General features: G+C 50.5%; 2 non-coding genes across 2 annotated transcripts; both read left to right on the plus strand.

The window, feature by feature from the left end:
- The first annotated feature begins 9,759 nt into the window (after window positions 1-9,759).
- TRNASTOP-UCA (transfer RNA opal suppressor (anticodon UCA)) lies at window positions 9,760-9,846 on the plus strand. The gene has a single exon. It is a non-coding gene; the product is annotated as a tRNA-Sec (tRNA).
- A 3,687-nt stretch (window positions 9,847-13,533) lies between these two features.
- TRNASTOP-UCA (transfer RNA opal suppressor (anticodon UCA)) lies at window positions 13,534-13,620 on the plus strand. The gene has a single exon. It is a non-coding gene; the product is annotated as a tRNA-Sec (tRNA).
- Window positions 13,621-21,228: the final 7,608 nt, after the last annotated feature.

Below are 21,228 nucleotides of genomic sequence, written 5' to 3' on the forward strand. Positions count from 1 at the left end.
GTCCATGATGGGTGGGGATGTGGTGGTGGGCTCCTGGTGCCCAGTTGAGGTGGGAGGTCAAATGAATTCCCCATGGGAGGCAAGTATTGTTCTACCCCCTGACCTCTGCCCTACTAGACTCTGCACACTTGGGACCCGCAGTGTTCCCTGTCTGCCACTGCAAGCTCTCCGGCCATGGGGTTTTCTGCCGAGGGGAGAGGAGGGAACAGGGGGGTGAGTGAAGGTGAAGAGTGAGGGGGGAAGGAGCTGAGAATTTAAAGTAGGAAAAGGTAGGGAGGCAAAAGGGGTAAGCGCAGACAGAGGTATGTAAGAGATCCAGACGGTTATGGTGACCTGACCTGACCTGGTCAGACCCGGTCACTCCTCCCGCCGCCGCTTGGCCCACCCCGAGTGAGCTGGCCTTGTCCTGCTGCCGCCGCCGCTGCCTAGCTGGGTTCTACCCTGTGTGGATTGACCCCCTGCCCGCTCTGCAGTGCCTGCCTGGCCCTAAGTATTTGTACGTTGTTCGCTTTTTCTCTTGTTCTGGTTGTCGCTCCCTCTGCCGTCTGTGCTCCCCTGCCCCTCCGCCTGTTGCTGCCTGTTCTTCTGTGCCTGCGTACGTTTTCTTTAAGTTATTGTTGTGACGCTCCTTGCTAATTGTGCCGTTGTCACCCCTTCTGCCGCCTTACTGCGAGCTGTCCCCCCTCCCTGCCACTGCTCCCCCGCGGCCCCACCCACGCTCCCTCCAGCATCACCTCACCGCTCCCCCCCACTCTCGCCACCCCGCTCCCGCCTCCCAGCTGCTCCTCCCTCCCACTAAGGGTACTTAAGGTGGACTCGCGGGGCGAGGAGCTGTGACCTGACCTGACCTGGTCAGACCCGGTCGCTCCTCCTACCGCCGCGTGGCCCACCCTGAGTGAGCCCGGCCTTGTCCTGCTGCCGCCGCCGCTGCCTAGCTGTGTTCTACCCTGTGTGGATTGACCCCCTGCCCCTGCCCGCTCTGCTGTGCCTGCCTGGCCCTAAGTATTTGTTCGTTGTTCGCTTTTTCTCTTGTTATGGTTGTCGCTCCCTCTGTCGTCTGTGCTCCCCTGCCCCTCCACCTGTTGCTGCCCGTTCTTCTGTGCCTGCGTACGTTTTCTTTAAGTTATTGTTGTGATGCTCCTTGCTAATTGTGCCGTTGTCGCCCCTTCTGCCGCCTTACTGCCAGCTGTCCCCCCTCCCAGCCGCTGCTCCCCCGAGGCCCCACCCACGCTCCCTCCAGCATCACCTCACTGCTCCCCCCCCTCTCGCCACCCCGCTCCCGCCTCCCAGCTGCTCCTCCCTCGCCCCTCCCCCCACTCTCCATTTATGGCACAGTGCATGCAAAGGCGCAGCGTTGACGCGCAGAGGGCGCGCCGACTGCGCGCTGAAGGCGCGCCAAATGCAAGCCCGTCTGCGCCCGTCCGCGCCTGGACCGCACCCAGCACCAGATCCCCTGGCCCCCGAAGAGGCCTGCCCACCCGCCGGACTTACGACCACGCCACCCTCAACACACTCAACACCGGCGAACCCCCGGCTGCCACCGAGCCACCCCAGGACGCACCCATGGACCCTTCACCTGCCAATCCTGCAAGTTCTCCTGCATCCGGACCTGCACCGCATCCGTCAAGACGAGCACCAACAGCAACCACCTGAAGTGCATCCTGCTCAACACCCGCTCCATCCCCAGACACGTCGTGGAACTCTGGAACCCCCTCGACACCACATCACCAGACGTCGCCTTCCTCACGGAAACCAGGATGAACGCCTCCTCAGCGCCGGACATCGCCATCGCCATCCCGGATGGATACAAGATCACCCGGAGGGACCGCGTCAACCAGACAGGAGGAGGCATCGCCATCATTCACAAGAACACCATCCGCATCACGACCAGCTCCGACGACACCCTCACAGCCGCCAAACACCTGCACTTCCAGATACACACCGACCCCAAGACCACCCTCAGAGGCACCCTTGTCTACAGACCCCCGGGACCACGCACACAGTTCAGCGAAGACATCACTGATTTCATCAGCCCGCACGCCCTCCCCTCCGCTGACTACATCCTCCTCGGGGACCTCAACTTCCACCTGGAGAACAACAACGACCGCAACACCACCACCCTGCTGGACAACCTCGCCAACCTCGACTCAAGCAACTGGTGACCACCCCCACCCACTACGCCGGACACACGCTTGACCCCATCTTCTCATCCAGCAAGGACATCGCCTTCAGCCATGCCACCGGACTCCACTGGACAGACCACATCTGCGTCCACTTCAGCTTCAGAAGGACCACGATCCACCACCGCCCACAACAGGTCCCCCTCAGATGCTGGAACAAGATCACAGCCGACCAGCTCGCCACATCCCTGAGCCAGAACCCTCCCGCCAGCTCAATGAACCCCAACCAAACCGCCAACAACCTCACAAGGTGGATCAGCAACAGCGCAGACGACCTCGCCCCACTGAAGACCCCCCCCCCTCCAGACCCGGAACCAAGAAAGCATCATGGTTTACCGACGAACTCAAGAGCTCCAAGAAGAACTGCCGAGCCCTCGAGAAAGCCTGGCGCAGGGACCCAACTACAGACAACATGACCACCCTCAAGCTCGCCACTCGAAAACACCACCAGCTGATCCACACCACCAAGAAAACCGCATTCAAGGAACGACTTGACAACAACGCCCACAACAGCAAGGAACTCTTCAACATCGTCAAAGAGCTCTCGAACCCTAGCGCCGGAGACAACAACATCACCCCATCGCAAGAACTCTGCAACTCGCTCGCCTCGTTCTTCCACAACAAGATCACAGACATACACAACAGTTTCAGCACACAGCCTACGCACCCTACGACCGCACCAACGCCCCCCACCACCACCATCCGCGCCTGGACCCCGGTCAACACCGAAGACACCATCCGCACGATGAACTCCATCCACTCCGGATCGCCAACCGACCCCTGCTCTCACCACGTCTTCAACAAGGCTGACTCCGTCATCGCACCACACCTGCGGGACATCATCAATGCCTCCTTCGACACCGCCACCTTCCCAGACAGCTGGAAGCACGCCGAACTCAGCGCCCTACTGAAGAAACTATCAGCAGACCCCACCGAACTCAAAAACTACCGACTCATCTCGCTCCTTCCTTTTCCTGCCAAAGTCATTGAGAAGACCGTCAACAGACAGCTGGCCGCCTTCCTCGAGTTGAATGGATCCCTCGACCACCCACAGTCTGGCTTCCGGGCCAACCACAGCACTGAGACCGCCCTCATCGCAGCCACCGACGACATCAGATCCCTGCTCGACAACGGAGAAACAGCGGCCCTCATCCTCCTGGACCTCTCCGCGGCGTTCGATACTGTCTGCCACCGCACCCTAGTACAACGCCTCAGCAACGTCGGAATCCAAGAGAAGGCACTGGAGTGGATCATCTCCTTCCTCGCCGGAAGAACCCAGAGAGTCCGCCTCCCCCCGTTCAGATCCGAGGCCACCGAAGTCATCTGCGGCGTACCCCAAGGATCATCACTCAGCCCCACGCTGTTCAACATCTACATGAGCCCCCTTGCGGCCATTGCACGCCAACACAACCTCAACATCATCTCCTACGCCGACGACACCCAGCTGATCCTCTTCCTCACCAACGACCCCGCAACCGCCAGAACCAACCTACACGAAGGGATGAAAGACGTAGCAGAGTGGATGATGAACAGCCGCCTGAAACTGAACTCAGATAAGATGTAACTCCTCATCCTGGGATCTTCGCCCTCCGCCTGGGACGACTCCTGGTGGCCCCCTGCCCTGGGCAGCGCACCCAAACCGACAGACCACGCACGCAACCTGGGCTTCATCTTGGACTCCTCCCTCTCCATGACCAGACAAGTCAACGCCGTCTCCTCGTCATGCTTCAACGTCCTCCGCATGCTACGTAAGATCTTCCGGTGGATCCCCACTGAAACCAGGAAGACGGTCACCCAGGCCCTCGTCACCAGCCGTCTGGACTACGGCAACTCCCTCTATGCCGGAACCACAGCCAAACTTCAAAAGAGACTCCAACGCATCCAGAACGCCTTGGCACGCCTCATCCTGGACATCCCCCGACACAGCCACATCTCCGAACACCTGAGAAACCTGCACTGGCTCCCCGTCAGCAAGAGATTCACGTTCCGACTCCTCACCCACGGACACAAAGCTCTCCGCAACCAAGGCCCAAGATACCTCAACGACCGCCTGACCTTCTACACTCCCATCCGCTAGCTACGATCGACCAGCCACGCCCTTGCCGCCGTCCCCCGCATTCGAAGAGTCACAACGGGAGGAAGATCCTTCTCCTACCTGACTGCCAAGACGTGGAACTCCCTCCCCATCCACCTCCGCCTGATCCAAGACCACCTCTCCTTCAGGAAGCAACTCAAGACCTGGCTGTTCGAGCGGCAGCGGACCCCCTTCCCCCAGCGCCTTGAGACCCTGCGGGTGAGTAGCGCGCTATACAAATGCTTTGATTGATTGATTGGAAAGCGGTAGAGAGGCACAGATAGGGCAGATTAGAAACAGAAAGAGTTATTATTTGTTTTTTAAAACATTTTTTATTAGTTTTCACAACATACAATTCAGTATACAGTATGTAGCTTCTGATTATACAATATCCATTTGTAGCACAATATTGAAAACATGTTGCATGAGTCTAGGAGGTGTCCCTGCAATTACAATAAGAAGTAGACCTGTCTCGCTCAGCTGTGAGGAACAATACAGGAAGAAGCAATTATGCAGAACAGTGCTACACACATCATACCTGCAACAAAACTATAAATTAAAAAGAAAAGGGTACAAAAAAGGAAGGAACAGCCCCCTAAGAACCCCAACTACCCCCCCTCCCCAAGGTCACGGTCGGTGTTGCCATTGAATGTATACTGCCAGAACTGCTAAAGGGCGGGCAATGTCACAAAGGTGAGCAGGGTAAGAGAACCTCCACCAGCATGCCACAATACAAGTGTGCGGTACATCTAGTGACCGTAACAATAACTCCACGATACATTGACATCACAGCTTAAAACAATGCCACTTCTTGCGCTCGCAAACCTTCCAACATAACTTCCCAGTCGATGGAGATCAGTATTCTCCGCAGACCCCTAGTTTCCTCCCTGCGGAGTGTTACGCCTTCTGCTGCAGCCCAACGTAGCACCTCTCCCTGCCCGATATGCACTTCAGGGGGTTTACGGGATTTCCATTTTCTAGGTATATTTGGTATGGCTAGTATGCATGCTAGATTTATGAAGCGGTATTGCACCTTATTAGTGGTGATCCGGGCACGAAGCCCCAGGATGCATTCCGCCGCTGTATCTGTGACAGCAAGGTGCGTGGAAGATTCCAATAATTGTAGCACCGAGTCCCAATAGTTTCTAAGTTTAGGGCAGTCCCATATCATATGTTGAAGGTCTGCCCCCCCCAGCAGGCAGCGCGGGCAGTGGTGTTGTGTCTGGGGAAACATCCTATCCAATCTACGTGGAGTGAGTTATGCCCCGTGCAAAATCATCGTCTGTATAAATTTGAATATTGCATTCCGAGGGATCTTCCTGGGGTGTCCCAGCACTGTCACCCAGTCCCCGTCAGAGAGATCTCTCCCTAATTCTGCCTCCCATTGAGTCTTCAATGCATGTAGGGGGATTCTCGTGTGTGTGCTAATGCCAGTATATAACCATTTGACCAAATGTCTCCCCCCACCCATACAATACACCATCTTGATCAGCTCATTGTCAGGTGGAGATGTTCTCTGAGGGACCCAAGTTTTCTTAACAAATCCAACCACTGTATGTGTAAGGAACATAGATGTTGGGGCGCCGGTGCATTGCACAAATGTGTTGTGGTCCATTCGCATTTCCTCCCTAAACAGGTCAGCCACCGTACTCACGCCAACCTCCAACCAAGGTGACAGAATACGCTTCGTCAGCCTGCCACTGGCCAGCGTAATCCCCAGCTACGGAGTATTCCCTGAGTATCTACCACCCAGATGTGTGTACTGCAGCGCAGCCGTCCAGCATCGTAGGGCCGTCTGCAATAGTGGGGGGAGGGTCATAGGAGTCCTACCACATGGCAATAGGAGGGCGTGTAGCCTACCGCTATCCAAATCAGACAATGTATAATCTATTTTGTGTAGGTTACGTCCTGCTGTCCAATAGGACAGCCACTGCAATTGACAAGCATAGTAATAGGCACGGAAATCTGGCACTCCCAAACCGCCCGCTGCAGTACTTACTTGGAGTTTTTTTAGGCTAATACGCCTCCTGCCTGTACCCCAGATGACATCGATTAACAGCGTGTTCAGTAATGTAAAAGTGTGTTGTGGTACTAATATAGGTAGGTTTGTGAAGTAATAAATCAAGCGGGGCAACACAACCATTTTCGCTATAGCAGCCCTGCCCATGACGGATAGTGATAACACCGTCCAGAATGCGACACTAGCTCTCAACACCCTGTTTGCTTCATTTAGGTTACCGTCCAGCATATCCGTGGGTGTCCTGTAAATTTGGATGCCTAAATAGCGGAATGTCGTAGGTGTAACCTGAATTGCAGTGTCCCCAATATCCAGTTCCTCAATGTCAGCCCCGTCTTTAAAGAAAGAAGCATGCGTTTTAGAGGTGTTTAAAGCTAACCCAGATATGCATTCAAAGCTGTGGAACGCTGCAAATAACGGAGACAGTGGGATGCGATGGTCAGACACATACAGCAAGATGTCATCCGCATATGCCGAGAATAAATGTGTCGTATTACCCAATCGGATTCCCTGCTCTGTAAAATCACGGCGCAACTGTATGGCCAGGGGCTCTAGTGCTAAGATAAAGAGAAGGGGAGACAGTGGGCATTCCTGTCTTGTCCCTTTATGTATAGTGTATTCCGCTGAAATATGACCTCCCGTTTTAGTGCGTGACGTAATATTCTCATCCATTTAATATAGTCCACCGAAATACCAAATTTCCCCAGCACTTGAAACATGTACTCCCACTGTATAGAATAAAAAGCCTGTCGTATATCCAGGGAAATACAACCGGCATACAGGCAGGTCTTCAGGGCTTCTGTCAGTAAATAGTGCAATTTCCTGATGTTGAGAGATGTGCTTCGGGCAGGTAAAAAACCAGTTTGGTCACTGTGTATTAATTTTGGTAAGTGTGGAACTAGTTTGTTTGCGAGTACCTTACTTAAGATTTTATATTCTGTGGATAATAACGAAAGCGGGCGATAATTTGCCATATCAGTATGATCCCTACCCGGTTTTGGAATCACAATAACAAGGGCTTGCGCTGATGAAGTAGGCAGCGAGCTCCTCTGCCACACCTCCCGGTATAGAGCCGCCAGCTGTGGCACCAATGTCTCTGCATAGGTATCATAGAACTCTATGAGTAGGCCGTCAATACCAGGCGTTTTGTTGCGAGGTAGGTCCTTCATAGCCTGTTTGATCTCTTGCGTGGTGATATGACCCGTCAGACTCCTACGGAGCGGTTCCGGGATCATCGGGTATGTTAAATCCGATAAAAAGGTGTATATATGCGGTCCTACATGGCCAGGCGGTGAACCATACAAGGTGGCAGAGTGGCATAAAATCCACGGAACGCTGTGTTTAAGTCCCCTTGCGCAGTAAGCACATCACCCGTATCTGTCATGATGCGGGGTATTACCACAGACGGGGGAGTGTCTCATAATATTCGAGCCAGTAAGATCCCCGCTCTATCAGCCTCGCTATGTATACGCTGTGTAAACGCTGTATGGTCTATCACTCTTTATGAGTCGTGCCCATACCCCTTACGTTCCATGTGATAAGTTTCTACTTTCCCGGTGTATGCATGTAACCGTGAAACAGGGCAAATAAGAACAGTAAAATATACATCTGCAGTTATATAGTCCCATAATAGCAAACAACTCACGACCGCGACCCATCCATGTAGAGGCTGAAGGTGACTGGGACAAGATTTAATTATGGGGGATGCAACTGATGGTAAGAATCTTCTCGGACCTCGGTGAATGAAGTGATGTCAGTTGCATAGGCAGCAGGAGAACCAGACAAGGACATTGCCAGTGAATCTCATTCAAGAGTTCAGGTGTGGGTGAGGGTGGAATGGTCAATTGAGTGCCCTCGGTACACGCTAACTCTGACATCAGCTGTACAGCTGCATCCTATTTTGTGGAGAGAGAGTACCTACTGAGTGGACCACTGGTATTTATTTATCTTATTTCATCATTTTGTTAGGAGGGAAATAAGTGAATAAGCCCAAAGATCACCCAAGGCCTGCACATAGGAAAGGTTTAAATAAACACTAAATGATGAAAGGCAGAAAGCAGCTTTATAAAAATAGCAAATTAATGCCAAAGCAGAGTCCAAAGCACAATACCAAAAACTGCTCCTGATGATACACTGTTACGCACTCTTGGTCTGTATGAAGTGTTTTTGTATCATGTCTCGCTCTGCCTCTAGCCCCGCCCACTAGCCACGCCCCTAGCTGAATTTAATGAGTACCTACACTTATTTTTTCCCACTGAAAGCATTCCCTACATCCCCCACACCTCCCCCCAGCTCACCACCACTGCAGAGAAACTGACAGTTTTACTAGATGATTTCAGGTCACCAAGACTGAAGTGTTTATGCCCCAGGCTTTTCTTTAACAAAGCACAGTTCGCAGGTGTCTTACCTCAATTGGAGTGACTCGGAACTACATTTCCCAGAATGCATTAGGTTATTAAAGAAAAATACAGGTCAAGAGTGTTGCATGTTTGACACCATTAAATCACCCGGTAACTTTACAGCCAGGCCCCCCACCTACAGAAAGACCAGCCTATTGTCTCTGCAAGTAACTCTGCCTAGGCCTCGAAGGCCTCGAGAGGCAAAGCCAAGAGGAAGGGTTACCAGGAGGAACTACTACAATTCCTCCAAGAAAAGGAAAGTACAGCAGACCTAAATCTGATGTCTGATGTAGAAATGGGTATGTCAAGAAATGTTTAGATTTATTAATAAATAAACCTACAACTCAGCATCACTTGTCTTTACAAATAGCATGTGTCGGGGTTTCCTTTCCACGAGTCATGTTGTGGTGTCTTGGACTTTGCACAAGTCCTGTTGTTGTGTCTTGGCTTTTCTTTACACAAGACAAGCTGTGGTGTCCTGTCTTTCCTTTACACAAGTCATGTAGGAAGGGTGGAGGCAACCCTGGCTCCTTCATACAAATCCCAAATATCACAGCCTGGACTTAGCCCAAAGTGAGGTCACATCCGCCTCACAGTTCAGAATGGCCTGTCCTACTATGCCACTGCTGCCATGATTACCAAAGGAGAAGTGATATGTAAAGTGTATGATAACAGGAGTATGTGTACTACATCGAGTGAGAGAACAGAGTAAGACTTTGAAACGTCTGTTTAATCTGTCTTCTGTAACTTCAAATCAGCACAGCCTTTCCTCTTCTATTGTTGTTAACTCTGACATTAGCAATGAATTATCTGAACTTTGTCCACAGTACAAGCAGACTGATAGCAAGTCTCATTTACCCAGAAAGCCTGGATCTATTTTGCATATGGATAAAGGTTCATATCCTGAACTTTTGACTCAGTCAGTGCAGGAAAATAAAGGCAATCAAACATAGAGCTGAGCCCAGAACTGCAATAAACAATGAAGATTACAATGCAGCTAGGCGGATTACAAATTTAGGCCCGCACCCTATCTATAAAAGAGTGTGTATTCTTGTGATATATATATCTGTTTGTCTCTATTGTTTCTTTGCCCGGATGAACCTCAGTGGTCTGAGGTGCAGGCTTCAAACCTGTAGCTGTCTAGCGACAGAGTGGTTCAATTCCACCTTCTGGGCGAAACAGCTTTTGTTATGGGCCTCAAGCCAATGTAAAGGTGACCATTTTATGTTTTTTGTCAATGTGTGTGTGTGTTCACAACTTGTAGCAGGCAATATTTAGTAACTTCTTGCAGACTTTGCTCACAGATCTTGGAGTGTCACAGTATCTCTGTGCACCAAATATAAACAAATTAATACATGAATGCATGTATATTTTGAATCATGCAAAATGACTCGCCTCTAGGCTCTTCCATTTTTTGGTTAGATAATACACCCCGAGGAACAACAACATAAAGAGACATCATGTATAATCAGGATTACACCATTTGATCACATTTGGAAACTAGGAATAAAAATACCTTTCGTACAACAAAAAATGTAAAATCTGTAGCCGTCCTCTCATCTAGAGCATTCCAGCAGACCAAAACAATATGTTGCAGCAAATCCTGATTAATAGAGTGTTTTAAATCTCCAGTATATCTATGCTTGTTTCCTGGCGAAGGTAAAAAGACACCCTTTTGGGAGACTTGCATCATCATACACACCCTTGTACCATGGTGCCTGTGTTGCATGCAGGGTTATGTTTGCGCAGTAAGGGGCCCCTTCCTGCACAAACCCAATCCTGGGAGGCATATTCTTGTTTCTAAGTGTCTTTCTATGTGTTCTGTACAATGCAGCACACTTAGAAAGCAGAAAAAATGAGGAGAACTAGAGATAATTCTCCTTGTTACGCCTCTCCTGGGAAGTGTACGTTTTTGGCTTATGCTCATGTTTGAGAGTTCTTGTAAATTTGAGGCTGCATCAAAATCCATTGGAGCAGTGTGGGAATACCCACACAACACCCAGTAAATGCCTACCCAGGGTTGAGTAACGCTACCAAGTGATGTGATCTGCGTTTCATTACCCCAGATTTTTTAAAAGCCTCAAAAATTTGTTTTGCATGGCTTCAAGAATCTGACTTAGAGGTTTGTGTCACGCATGTAATATGTTGCATGGTCAATCGTGATGCAGCCCTCTCATAAATGAGACCATAACAGTGAGGCCAGAGGCGCCAATGTCATTAATGCAGCAGGTACTTATAGCAGCAGGTAGAACAGCATTGGGTCCAGGAATTTGACGTCTCCTCACCCACGCACACAAGGCCCTTCACGACCTGGGCCCAAGGTATCTCAACAACCGCCTGACCTTCTACACTCCCACCCGCCAGCTACGATCAACCAGCCACGCCCTCGCCGCCGTTCCACGCATTCGAAGAGCCCCCATGGGAGGAAGATCCTTCTCCTACCTGGCAGCCAAAACCTGGAACTCCCTCCCCATCCACCTCCATCTTACCCAAGACCACCTCTCCTTCAGAAAGCAACTCAAGACCTGGCTGTTCGAGCAGTAGCGGACCCCTCTCCCCCAAGCGCCTTGAGACCCTCCGGGTGAGTAGCGCGCTGTACAAATTTCTTGATTGATTGATTGATGTACCCACTGCACCTTAATCATGCCGTCTTTTACTCCTCAAGGGTAAGGGATTCATTTTTCCCTGTTTCTTGACGCGCCACTGTGGGGAGCTCTGCTGGCTGTAGGGTAATCCTTGCTGGGTGATGATCCTAATGCTTCCCTCACTGACCACAGAGGCTTGACAAACCACACACACACACACACTGGACTCAGGACTCAGTTAGGTCCCTGCACTGACCATTTAGGGGTTGTTCTCTGCTGGGGGTCCTCTCTGAGGTGCCCCCCGCCGGGTGAATATGGACTGTTACAAATAATCCCTCATTTTAGCCCCCTTTATGACAGTATGGGTGTATTTATGTATGGATATGACATTTGTACAGCACAAGCATTGACAAACTGCAGCGGAGGGCTCCATGTAGAGGCTGAAGGTGACTGGGACAAGATTTAATTATGGGGGACGCAACTGATGGTAAGAATCTTCTCGGACCTCGGTGAATGAAGTGATGTCAGTTGCATAGGCAGCAGGAGAACCAGACAAGGACATTGCCAGTGAATCCCACTCAAGAGTTCAGGTGTAGGTGAGGGTGGAATGGTCAATTGAGTGCCCTCGGTACACGCTTACTCTGACATCAGCTGTACAGCTGCATCCTGACTTGTGGAGAGAGAGTACCTAATGAGTGGACCGCTGGTATTTATTTATCTTATTTCATGCTATTTCGTCATTTTTTTAGGAGGGAAATAAGTGAATGAGCCCCAAGATCACCCAAGGCCTTCACATAGGAAAGGTTTAAATAAACACTAAATGATGAAAAGCAGAATGCAGCATTATAAAAATAGCAAATTAATGCAAATGCAGAGTCCAAAGCACAATACCAAAAACTGTTCCTGATGATACACTGTTACGCGCTCTTGGTCTGTATGAAGTGTTTTTGCATCATGTCTTGCTCCGCCTCTATCCCCGCCCACTAGCCACCCCCTTGCTGAATTTAATGAGTACCTGCACTTATTTTTTCCCACTTAAAGCACTACCTACACCCCCCTTCCCCCCAGCACCTTTCCCCAGCTCACACCACTGCCGAGAGACGGACAGTTTTACTAGATGATTCCAGGTCACAAAGACTGAAGTGTTTAAGCCCCAGGCTTTTCTTTAATAAAGCACAGTTCGCAGGTGTCTTACCTCAATTGGAGTGACGCGGAACTACATTTCCCGTAATGAATTAGGTTATTGAAGAAAAATACAGGACAAGAGTGTTGCATGTTTGACACCATGAAATCACCCGGTAACTTTTCAGCCAGGCCCCCCACCTACAGAAAGACCAGCCTATGGTCTCTGCAAGTAACTCTGCCTAGGGCGAGAAGGCCTCGAGAGGCACAGCCAAGAGGAACGGTTACCAGGAGGAACTACTACAAATCCTCCAAGAAAAGGCAAATACAGCAAACCTAAATCTGATGTCTGATGTAGAAACGGGTAGGTCAAGAAATGTTTAGATTTATTAATAAATAAACCTACACCTCAGCGTCACTTGTCTTTAAAAATAGCACATGTCGGGGTTTCCTTTCCACGAGTCATGTTGTGGTGTCTTGGACTTTACACAAGTCCTGTTGTTGTGTCTTGGCTTTTCTTTACACAAGACAAGCTGTGGTGTCCTGTCTTTCCTTTACACAAGTCATGTAGGAACGGTGGAGCAAACACTGGCTCCTTCATACAAATGCCAAATATCACAGCCTGGACTTAGCCCAAAGTGAGGTCACATCCGCCGCACAGTTCAGAACGGCCTGTCCTACTATGCCACTGCTGCCATGATAACCAAAGGAGAAGTGATATTTAAAGTGTATAATAACAGGAGTATGTGTACTACATAGAGTGAGAGAACAGAGTAAGACTTTGAAAACGTCTGTTTAATCTGTGTTCTGTAACTTCAAATCAGCACAGCCTTTCCTCTTCTATTGTTGTTAACTCTGACATTAGCAATGAATTATCTGAACTTTGTCCACATTACAAGCAGACTGATAGCAAGTCTCATTTACCCAGAAAGCCTGGATCTATTTTGCATATGGATAAAGGTTCATATCCTGAACTTTTGACTCAGTCAGTGCAGGAAAATAAAGGCAATCAAGCATAGAGCTGAGCCCAGAACTGCAATAAACAATGAAGATGACAATGCCAGCTAGGCGGATTACAAATTTAGGCCCGCACCCTATCTGTAAAAGAGTGTCTATTCTTGTGATTTATATACCTGTTTGTCTCCATTGTTTCATTGCCCGGATGAACCTCAGTGGTCTGAGGTGCAGGCTTCAAACCCATAGCTGTCTAGCGACAGAGTGGTTCAATTCCACCTTTTGGGCGAAACAGCTTTTGTATGGGCCTTAAGCCAATGTAAAGGTGACCATTTTATGTTTTTTGTCAATGTGTGTGTGTGTTCACAACTTGTAGCAGGGAATATTTAGTAACTTCTTGCAGACTTTGCTCACTGATCTTGGAGTCTCACAGTATCTCTGTGCACCAAATATAAACAAATTAATACATGAATGCATGTATATTTTGAATCATGAAAAATGAGTCGCCTCTAGGCTCTTCCATTTTTTGGTTAGATAATACGCCCTGAGGAACAACAACATAAAGTGACATCATGTATAATCAGGATTACACCATTTCATCACATTTGGAAACTAGGAATAAAAATACCTTTCTTACAACAAAAAATGTAAAATCCGTACCCGTCCTCTCATCTAGAGCATTCCAGCAGAGCAAAATAATATGTTGCAGCAAAACCTGATTAATAGAGTGTTTTAAATCTCCTCCAGTATATCTCTGCTTGTTTCCCGGCGAAGGGAAAAATACACCCTTTTGGGAGACTTGCACCATCATAGACACCCTTGTACCATGGTGCCTGTGTTGCATGCAGGGTTGTGTTTGTGCAGGGAGGGGCCCCTTCCTGCACAAAACCAATCCTGGGAGGCATATTCCTGTTTCTAAGTGTCTTTCTATGTGTTCTGTACAATGCAACACACTTAGAAAGCAGAAGAACCAAGGAGAAATAGAGATATTTCTCCTTGTTACGCATCTCCTGGGAAGTGTACGTTTTTGGCTTATGCTCATGTTTGAAAGTTCTTGTAAATTTGAGGATGCATCAAAATCCATGGGAACAATGAAGATGACAATGACAGCTAGGCGGATTACAAATTTAGACCTGCACCCTATCTGTAAAAGAGTGTGTATTCTTATGATATATATACCTGTTTGTCTCTATTGTTTCTTTGCCCGGATGAACCTCAGTGGTCTGGGGTGCAGGCTTCCAACCTGTAGCTGTCTAGCATCAGAGTGGTTCAATTCCTCCTTCTGGGTGAAACAGCTTTTGTTATGGGCCTCAAGCCAATGTAAAGGTGTTTGTCAATGTTTTTTGTCAATGTGTGTGTGTGTTCATAACTTGTAGCAGGCAATATTTAGTAACTTCATGCAGACTTTGCTCACAGATCTTGGAGTCTCACAGTATCTCTGTGCACCAAATATAAACAAATTAATACATGAATGCATGTATATTTTGAATCATGAAAAATGAGTCGCCTCTAGGCTCTTCCATTTTTTGGTTAGATAATACACCCTGAGGAACAACAACATAAAGTGACATCATGTATAATCAGGATTACACCATTTGATCACATTTGGAAACTAGGAATAAAAATACTATTCATACAACAAAAAATGTCATATCCGTACCCGTCCTCTCATCTAGAGCATTCCAGCAGAGCAAAATAATATGTTGCAGCAAAACCTGATTAATAGAGTGTTTTAAATCTCCTCCAGTATATCTATGCTTTTTTCCCGGCGAAGGGAAAAAGATACTCTTTTGGGAGACTTGCGCCATCATAGACAACCTTGTACCATTTTTTTTTCTTTTTTGTAAGACGTTTATTTGTAGTCAATAGAGCATTACACATGGCGGAGCCTACAACCCCGAGGGCCGGCTGCAACAGTACGGTGTATTGTAAGAGTAGATAGATACAAAAGAAAGGTATATGTTTCCTTCAACTGTAACCCTAAAATATAAGTCATTAATTGCATCCTTCGTATCACGTATGCTCGTGGTTCAATTGTATATTCAAATGACGTCTTGTTTTATCTTTTATAAGGAAGTAATGTAACTCAGTAAACTAAACAGTTCTCATCGGTGTGTCCTAAATAGTTGGCTGTGTCGTCAAGTGACATTCCAGTGTCCGCTGTGCTGAAACCCATAAAGTTTGCGGACAGACCTTGTAAGCGTGTCAATGGAGTAGGGGTATTTAATACACGTGCTCGGTCTTTCCTTGTCGTGGTCCATGCCGTCTATTCAGGACAGCAAGGCCGCACGGACTATCAATGCTTCGTGTGATGTGTCATATGGATAAATGATATAGCCTGTTGGTATGTTGGGAAGACGCAACTTACGTCAGTCCTAGTGGCCAGTCAGGCGTCTGAGTGTGCCTCCCGAATGGGGTGCTTGAGGAAGAAAGGGCTATATATGGGAGACAAGAAACCAAAACAGACAAACAGGGGGATTTATGCGGGAGGGGGGTGGGGTGGAGGAGTGTACATGGGGGAGCGGCGCCGTGAAAGGGGGCCAGGAAGATATTGTAACATGTCGTGAACTTATGTTTCTGCGTGTGGGTGGCTGCCCGGGCCCGCGGCCAGCGTGTCGGACGCGTGGTACAGTCATTGTTCAGGGCGTCTGGGGGTGAGGCAGGCTTCCTCCGGCCTGTAAGCACCACATCTCAGGCGCTCCGGGTGTGTGAGTGTCGTGAGGGGGGAGCACTGTCTGTGACCTTGGTCTCTCTACATCTACTCCATCTGTGTTGCCTCGCTCGCGGCGATTCCTAGATGAGCCCTCTGGTCGTGCCCTCCTTCTGGAGGGATCTCATGATGTCATCCCCGAGTTGTGCAATTGGGAATTGTCTTAAGCCCGCTATCTCCTCTCGGTGTAGTGCCACGCTTTCTGCCCTAGCCCAGTTAGTGAAGGAAGCATACCAGTATTTAGGGATTGGTGGTTCTCTCCTTTTCCAGTGTTTGGTGAGCAGCCGCTTGGCTGTGATGAGGCCTAGAGCCCAGAACCTGGCTTGTGTCTTATTTAGCTTAGTTCTCTTGTATAAGCCTAGAATGCAAGCCTCCCATGTGTGTGGCAGCCCTGGGCCAGTACTGCGCGTCAGGAGAGATGTCACCTCCCCCCAATATGTGGCTAGATAGGGGCAATGCCAGAGCATGTGCATAATGTCCACGCCTAGCAGGTCGCATCTGGGACAGGTAGTGGTGTTGATCATGAAGTACCTGTTGATTCTATCCGGCGATAAATATGCCTGGTGCAGTATGTAAAATTGAATTGTCCGGAAGCGGGAGTTGCGTGGGATATTCACAGGCCTGGCTAGGATCATGGTCCACTCCTTGTCCGTCCAATCCCTCCCTCGGTGGGCCTCCCATTTGTCCCGCACCGGTTGTGTGGACCGCTGTGTGTGCATGAGGAGGGCCTGCGCCAGCCAGTGGATGATATGGGAACCGTTGCCCATGACATGCAGGTATTGCATTAGGTGGTGTATCGGTGGTTCTTCCTGAATATCTCCCCAGGACTCCGTGTATGCCCGCAGCAGAGACGCATGAAGCAGGAACTGCCCCGCCGGCAGACCCGTGCCCTCCGTCAGTTCCTCAAAAGGGAGCAAGGTCCCATCTGCATAGAGGTCGCCCATAGTCTCCACCCCAGCCGCAGTCCAGATCTCTAGAATGCGCGGTGTCACCATTCCGCCCCTCCTGGGGGTACCCAACAGGGGAAGCGCGGGGGCATAGGGCCTAACTTCCCGGGTCAGTTTTAGGCTGCGGAGGAAGCATTTGCGGGTCACAGCCACATGTAGAGGTAGTGGGCGAGGTCCCTTAGTCAAGGGATGAAACAATGTGCATATTTGCGTGTGTGTCCACTTGTAGGTAGCGGTGGCCGTGTCATCTAGGTGTGTGCCGCTCAGCCAGTGTGTCACCCATTGTAGCTGCACTGCCAGATAATACAACTCCAGGTTAGGGACTGACAGCCATCCTTCAGCAGTTGGGGAGTAGAGTTTCGCCAGAGCCACTCGGGCGCACCCAGTGTTCCAGATCAGGTTGCGGATCATTGATTCCAGGTCACGGAATATTTTTGTGGGGACATATAGTGGGATGTTGGCGAAATGATAGAGCAGCCTGGGCAATACTATCATTTTGGATAGTGCAATCCTACTGGGCACATTCAGAGGCAGAGTCTTCCAGAAGGCCATCTGGGCTCGCAACGAGGATATAGCGCGCACCAGGTTACCCTCCAGTATGTTTAGCGTGTCTCTGTATATGTGCATTCCAAGGTATTTAAAGGTGGTGGGATACCATGTCAGTCTGACGCCTCCTAGGCTCACGTCGCATTCCTGTGTGTCCGAGCTGAACGAATACACTCCGGACTTCGCCCAGTTGACCTTAAGCCCCCATACTTTTTCGGATGACTGGAAAATTTCCGACAGTGCGCCCGGCACAGCAGTAAGGTCACGCACATACAGAAGTAGGTCGTCTGCGTAAAGCAAAACTATATGCACACCATCAGCTAGCCGGGATCCCCCATTCTGCTCCCCTCGCCCGCAACAGCGCCGCCAGGGGCTCAGTGGCCAGAGAGAAGAGAAGGGGTGACAGGGGGCAGCCCTGTCGGTGCCTCTACGCACCGGCACTGCATCCGAGAGCAACCTGCCCGTTCGCACTCTGACACTGGGCCGTTGATAGAGTAGTCCGACCATGTCCGCGTATGCATCGCCCAAGCCGAATCTGCCCAGTACCGCCCCGAGATAGGGCCTTTCCACAGAGTCAAAGGCCTTCTTGAGGTCCAGGACCAGACATCCCGATCTCGGCCAGTGTAATGTGGCGGCTTCCTGTATTCGGAAGAGGCGGCGAATATTGTGTGAGGTGCTTCTCGCTGGCACAAAACCATTTTGGTCATTATGGACCAATGTTGGGACCTCTGCGGCTAAGCGTGGGGCTAATAGAGAAGTGAAAATGTTATAGTCAGTGTTTAACATGGCTAAAGGCCTGTAGGAGCCCATGCATGTTTCATCCCTGCCGGGTTTCAAAAGTGAAACCAGGTTGGCTTCATTAAGCGTAGCCGGGAGTGCTGAGTCCTCTATTGCGGCGTTATACATTTTAAGCAGTTCCGGGATCAGCGTGTCTGAACATGCTTTAAAAAATTCGGCAGGTAGGCCATCTGGGCCAGGTGATTTGCCATTGGAGAGGGCGAAAATACCCTCGCACATTTCCTCCTGTGTGAATGGTGCCCCCAGGTCCCCCTGCTGCGCGTCCGTAAGGTAAGGCAGTTGGACATTCACGAGGTAGTCCACTATAGTCCCCGATGAGACCCTCAGCTGCGACCTATACAAGGCTTGATAGTGATGTACAAAGGCTTGATGTATTTTACTCTGAGTGTACACTACCTCTCCTCCGGCCGTTCGGATGGCGGACACCGGCTCTGTGCGGTTCTCTTGTTTAACTAGCCAGGCCAGCAGTCTCCTGGGTTTGTCGCTGTACTGGTGCACGCGCGCCGAGTGTGCTGCATAATTGATGTGGCGCAATCGTTCCAGTAATGTCGTGTGTTCCTCACGGGCCTCGCTTAGCTGGTCTCCTGTCCCTGCCACTGCTTCTTGCTCCCAGCGGAGCAAGTTAGCCTCTACCCGGCGCAGGTCAATTTCTAGTTTTTTCTGCATGCTCCCCTGTGTGCCCATGCAGTGTCCCTGTATCACAACCTTGAAGGCGTCCCATTCGATCTGCGGGGAGGACGCTGTGCCCGAGTTGTCTGTGAAGTATTGTGCTACGCAGGCCTGCAGGGAGTCTCGAAAAGGGGCATCTAGCAGTAAGGCTGGTTGTAAGCGCCATGTGGGTATGGGCGGGTGTGGGCATTCCCAAGCTATTTGCAGCGTGTGTGGATTGTGATCCGAGTGTGTTCGGCCAAGGTATTGAGAGTCTGGAATGTGTGGCAGCAGCTCCGGTGACACCATGTATCTGTCTAGGCGGACATGTAACGCGTGTGCCCCTGAGTAATAGGAGTATATTTTGGTGTTAGGGTTATCGACGCGCCATGCATCTTTTAAATCCCACTGTGCCGCCCACTGGGTGAGTGCCTTCATGGCTCCTAGTGATGTTGCATCAGGCCTGGGTGGGGCCGAGCGGTCTAGTGTGGGATCCAGTACTGTGTTGTAGTCCCCCCCCAGAATCCAGGGGACTCCATGCCAGGGCGCCAATTTCTCTGAAATGCGTGCTAGGAAGCCCCCTTGTTCCGTGATTGGAGAGTAAACGGATGCTAGTATTACAGGTTGCCCGTCAATGCGGCCGTTCATTAACACGTACCTTCCCTCTGGGTCCGTGTGGACATCAGTCATTGTAAAGGGAGTACCTGGTTTCACCCACAGTAGCGCCCCACGGGCAAACGAGGAATACTCAGTGGCATACAGTTGCCCCCTCCACCTGCGGCGCAGTGCAACCACTTCTGTCCTGTTCAAGTGCGTTTCTTGCAGGAGTGCAATGTGTATCTGGTGCCGCTTCAAGTAGGAGTATATTTGATAACGGCGCGCTGGTGTGTGCATGCCTCTAATATTCCAGGTACATATTTTTATCGTAGTCATTTTATCTGTGTTGGTGTCTCCCCACTATGTCCATAAACATCAGCCAAGCCCAGGGCCATCGCATCCCTCGTCCCAGCTCTCCCACGACCACCCTCCCCAATACATTCAGCAAAGTTCAGGAAGACATTAAGGGGGGGGGGGGGAAACAAGTAACAACAATAACCAAATGTGGGTGAGCCCCACTAGAATACCAAAGGGGCAGTAGCGAAACGGGCCACCGTCCATACTCTCGATAAAGAGGGACAACCTTTCAAGTCTAGGGGGTATCGTGTGCTAATCACAGTCCTGACGGTTCAGATAGTTAGTCAAAGAAGGAGATCGAGGTCCTTCCCCAGGCCATACAAGATAGTCAGCTGGCAGCCAAAGTCAGTGCACCGGGATGTGGCGCCACTAGCCCCGCGGGGGGCCCAGTTCAGCCAGCCACAGTAGGGGAATAAAAGGAGACGGGGTACAGTTCCCGGGCCCCTGGCATTGTTAGTTCCCCGTTCGCTGGGGCCAGCGGTCAGAGGGGGGCGGGGGAGGAGCGAGGGCCACAAGACAACCCCACCACCATATTCTGCTTATGTCCCCAAGATTGGGGCAATATTCACTGCGTCGGCATTCCACCGTCCAGCCAGCAGTCAGGGGGGAAGAAGAGGCCTCCGGCAACTTCGGGCATCAGCCGCGCCCCAGCGTCCAGCCAGCTCCCGCCGCCATTCCCCCCACTGTCGATTTACAAAAGGGGGGTCCTTCTCTGATCTCTTGACTGGGTGAGAGCTTTCTGCTTAATTCAGAGACTCTGTCCCTCACCACCCCTTGTTGTAAATATTCCCCCCACTGTGGCGGACTCCTTACTGATGACTCATGTGTTGTCAATGAAGCAGGTCAGCTGTCTGCGGTGTGATGTCCGGTAGGTCCACCGAGAGCTGAGAGTCTGGAATCCCATATACAGCTTCATCATCATCGCTGGGAATGGTCTGTGGCCCGTCGTCTGGGACAACTTCCGATGATGGCGAATTGCTCAATTGGGAGACTCTCCGGAGCACATCTTGCTGTTCCTGGATCATTTGGTCCGTCGGCGGAGAGTGTCGTGACACTTCCTCCGGGCGTTGGGCCTGCTGTACTCTGTTCCTGCGGCGGCGCCGCGGCCCACGTGATCGCAGCCTTGCCTCATAACTCTGTGTCAGTCTGGGTGCCGTGTCCGTTCCACCATCCAGCCACTCACCGACCTCCTCTGGGGTGTTAAAGAAGTAGGTCTTGTCCCATGCCACCACTCTCAGTTTTGCAGGAAAAAGCAGGGAATACTTAAGGCCTGTGGTCCGGAGTCGCCGTTTTA

Source organism: Lissotriton vulgaris, chromosome 5, assembly GCF_964263255.1.
Source record: "Lissotriton vulgaris chromosome 5, aLisVul1.2, whole genome shotgun sequence".
Lineage (NCBI taxonomy): Eukaryota > Metazoa > Chordata > Amphibia > Caudata > Salamandridae > Lissotriton > Lissotriton vulgaris.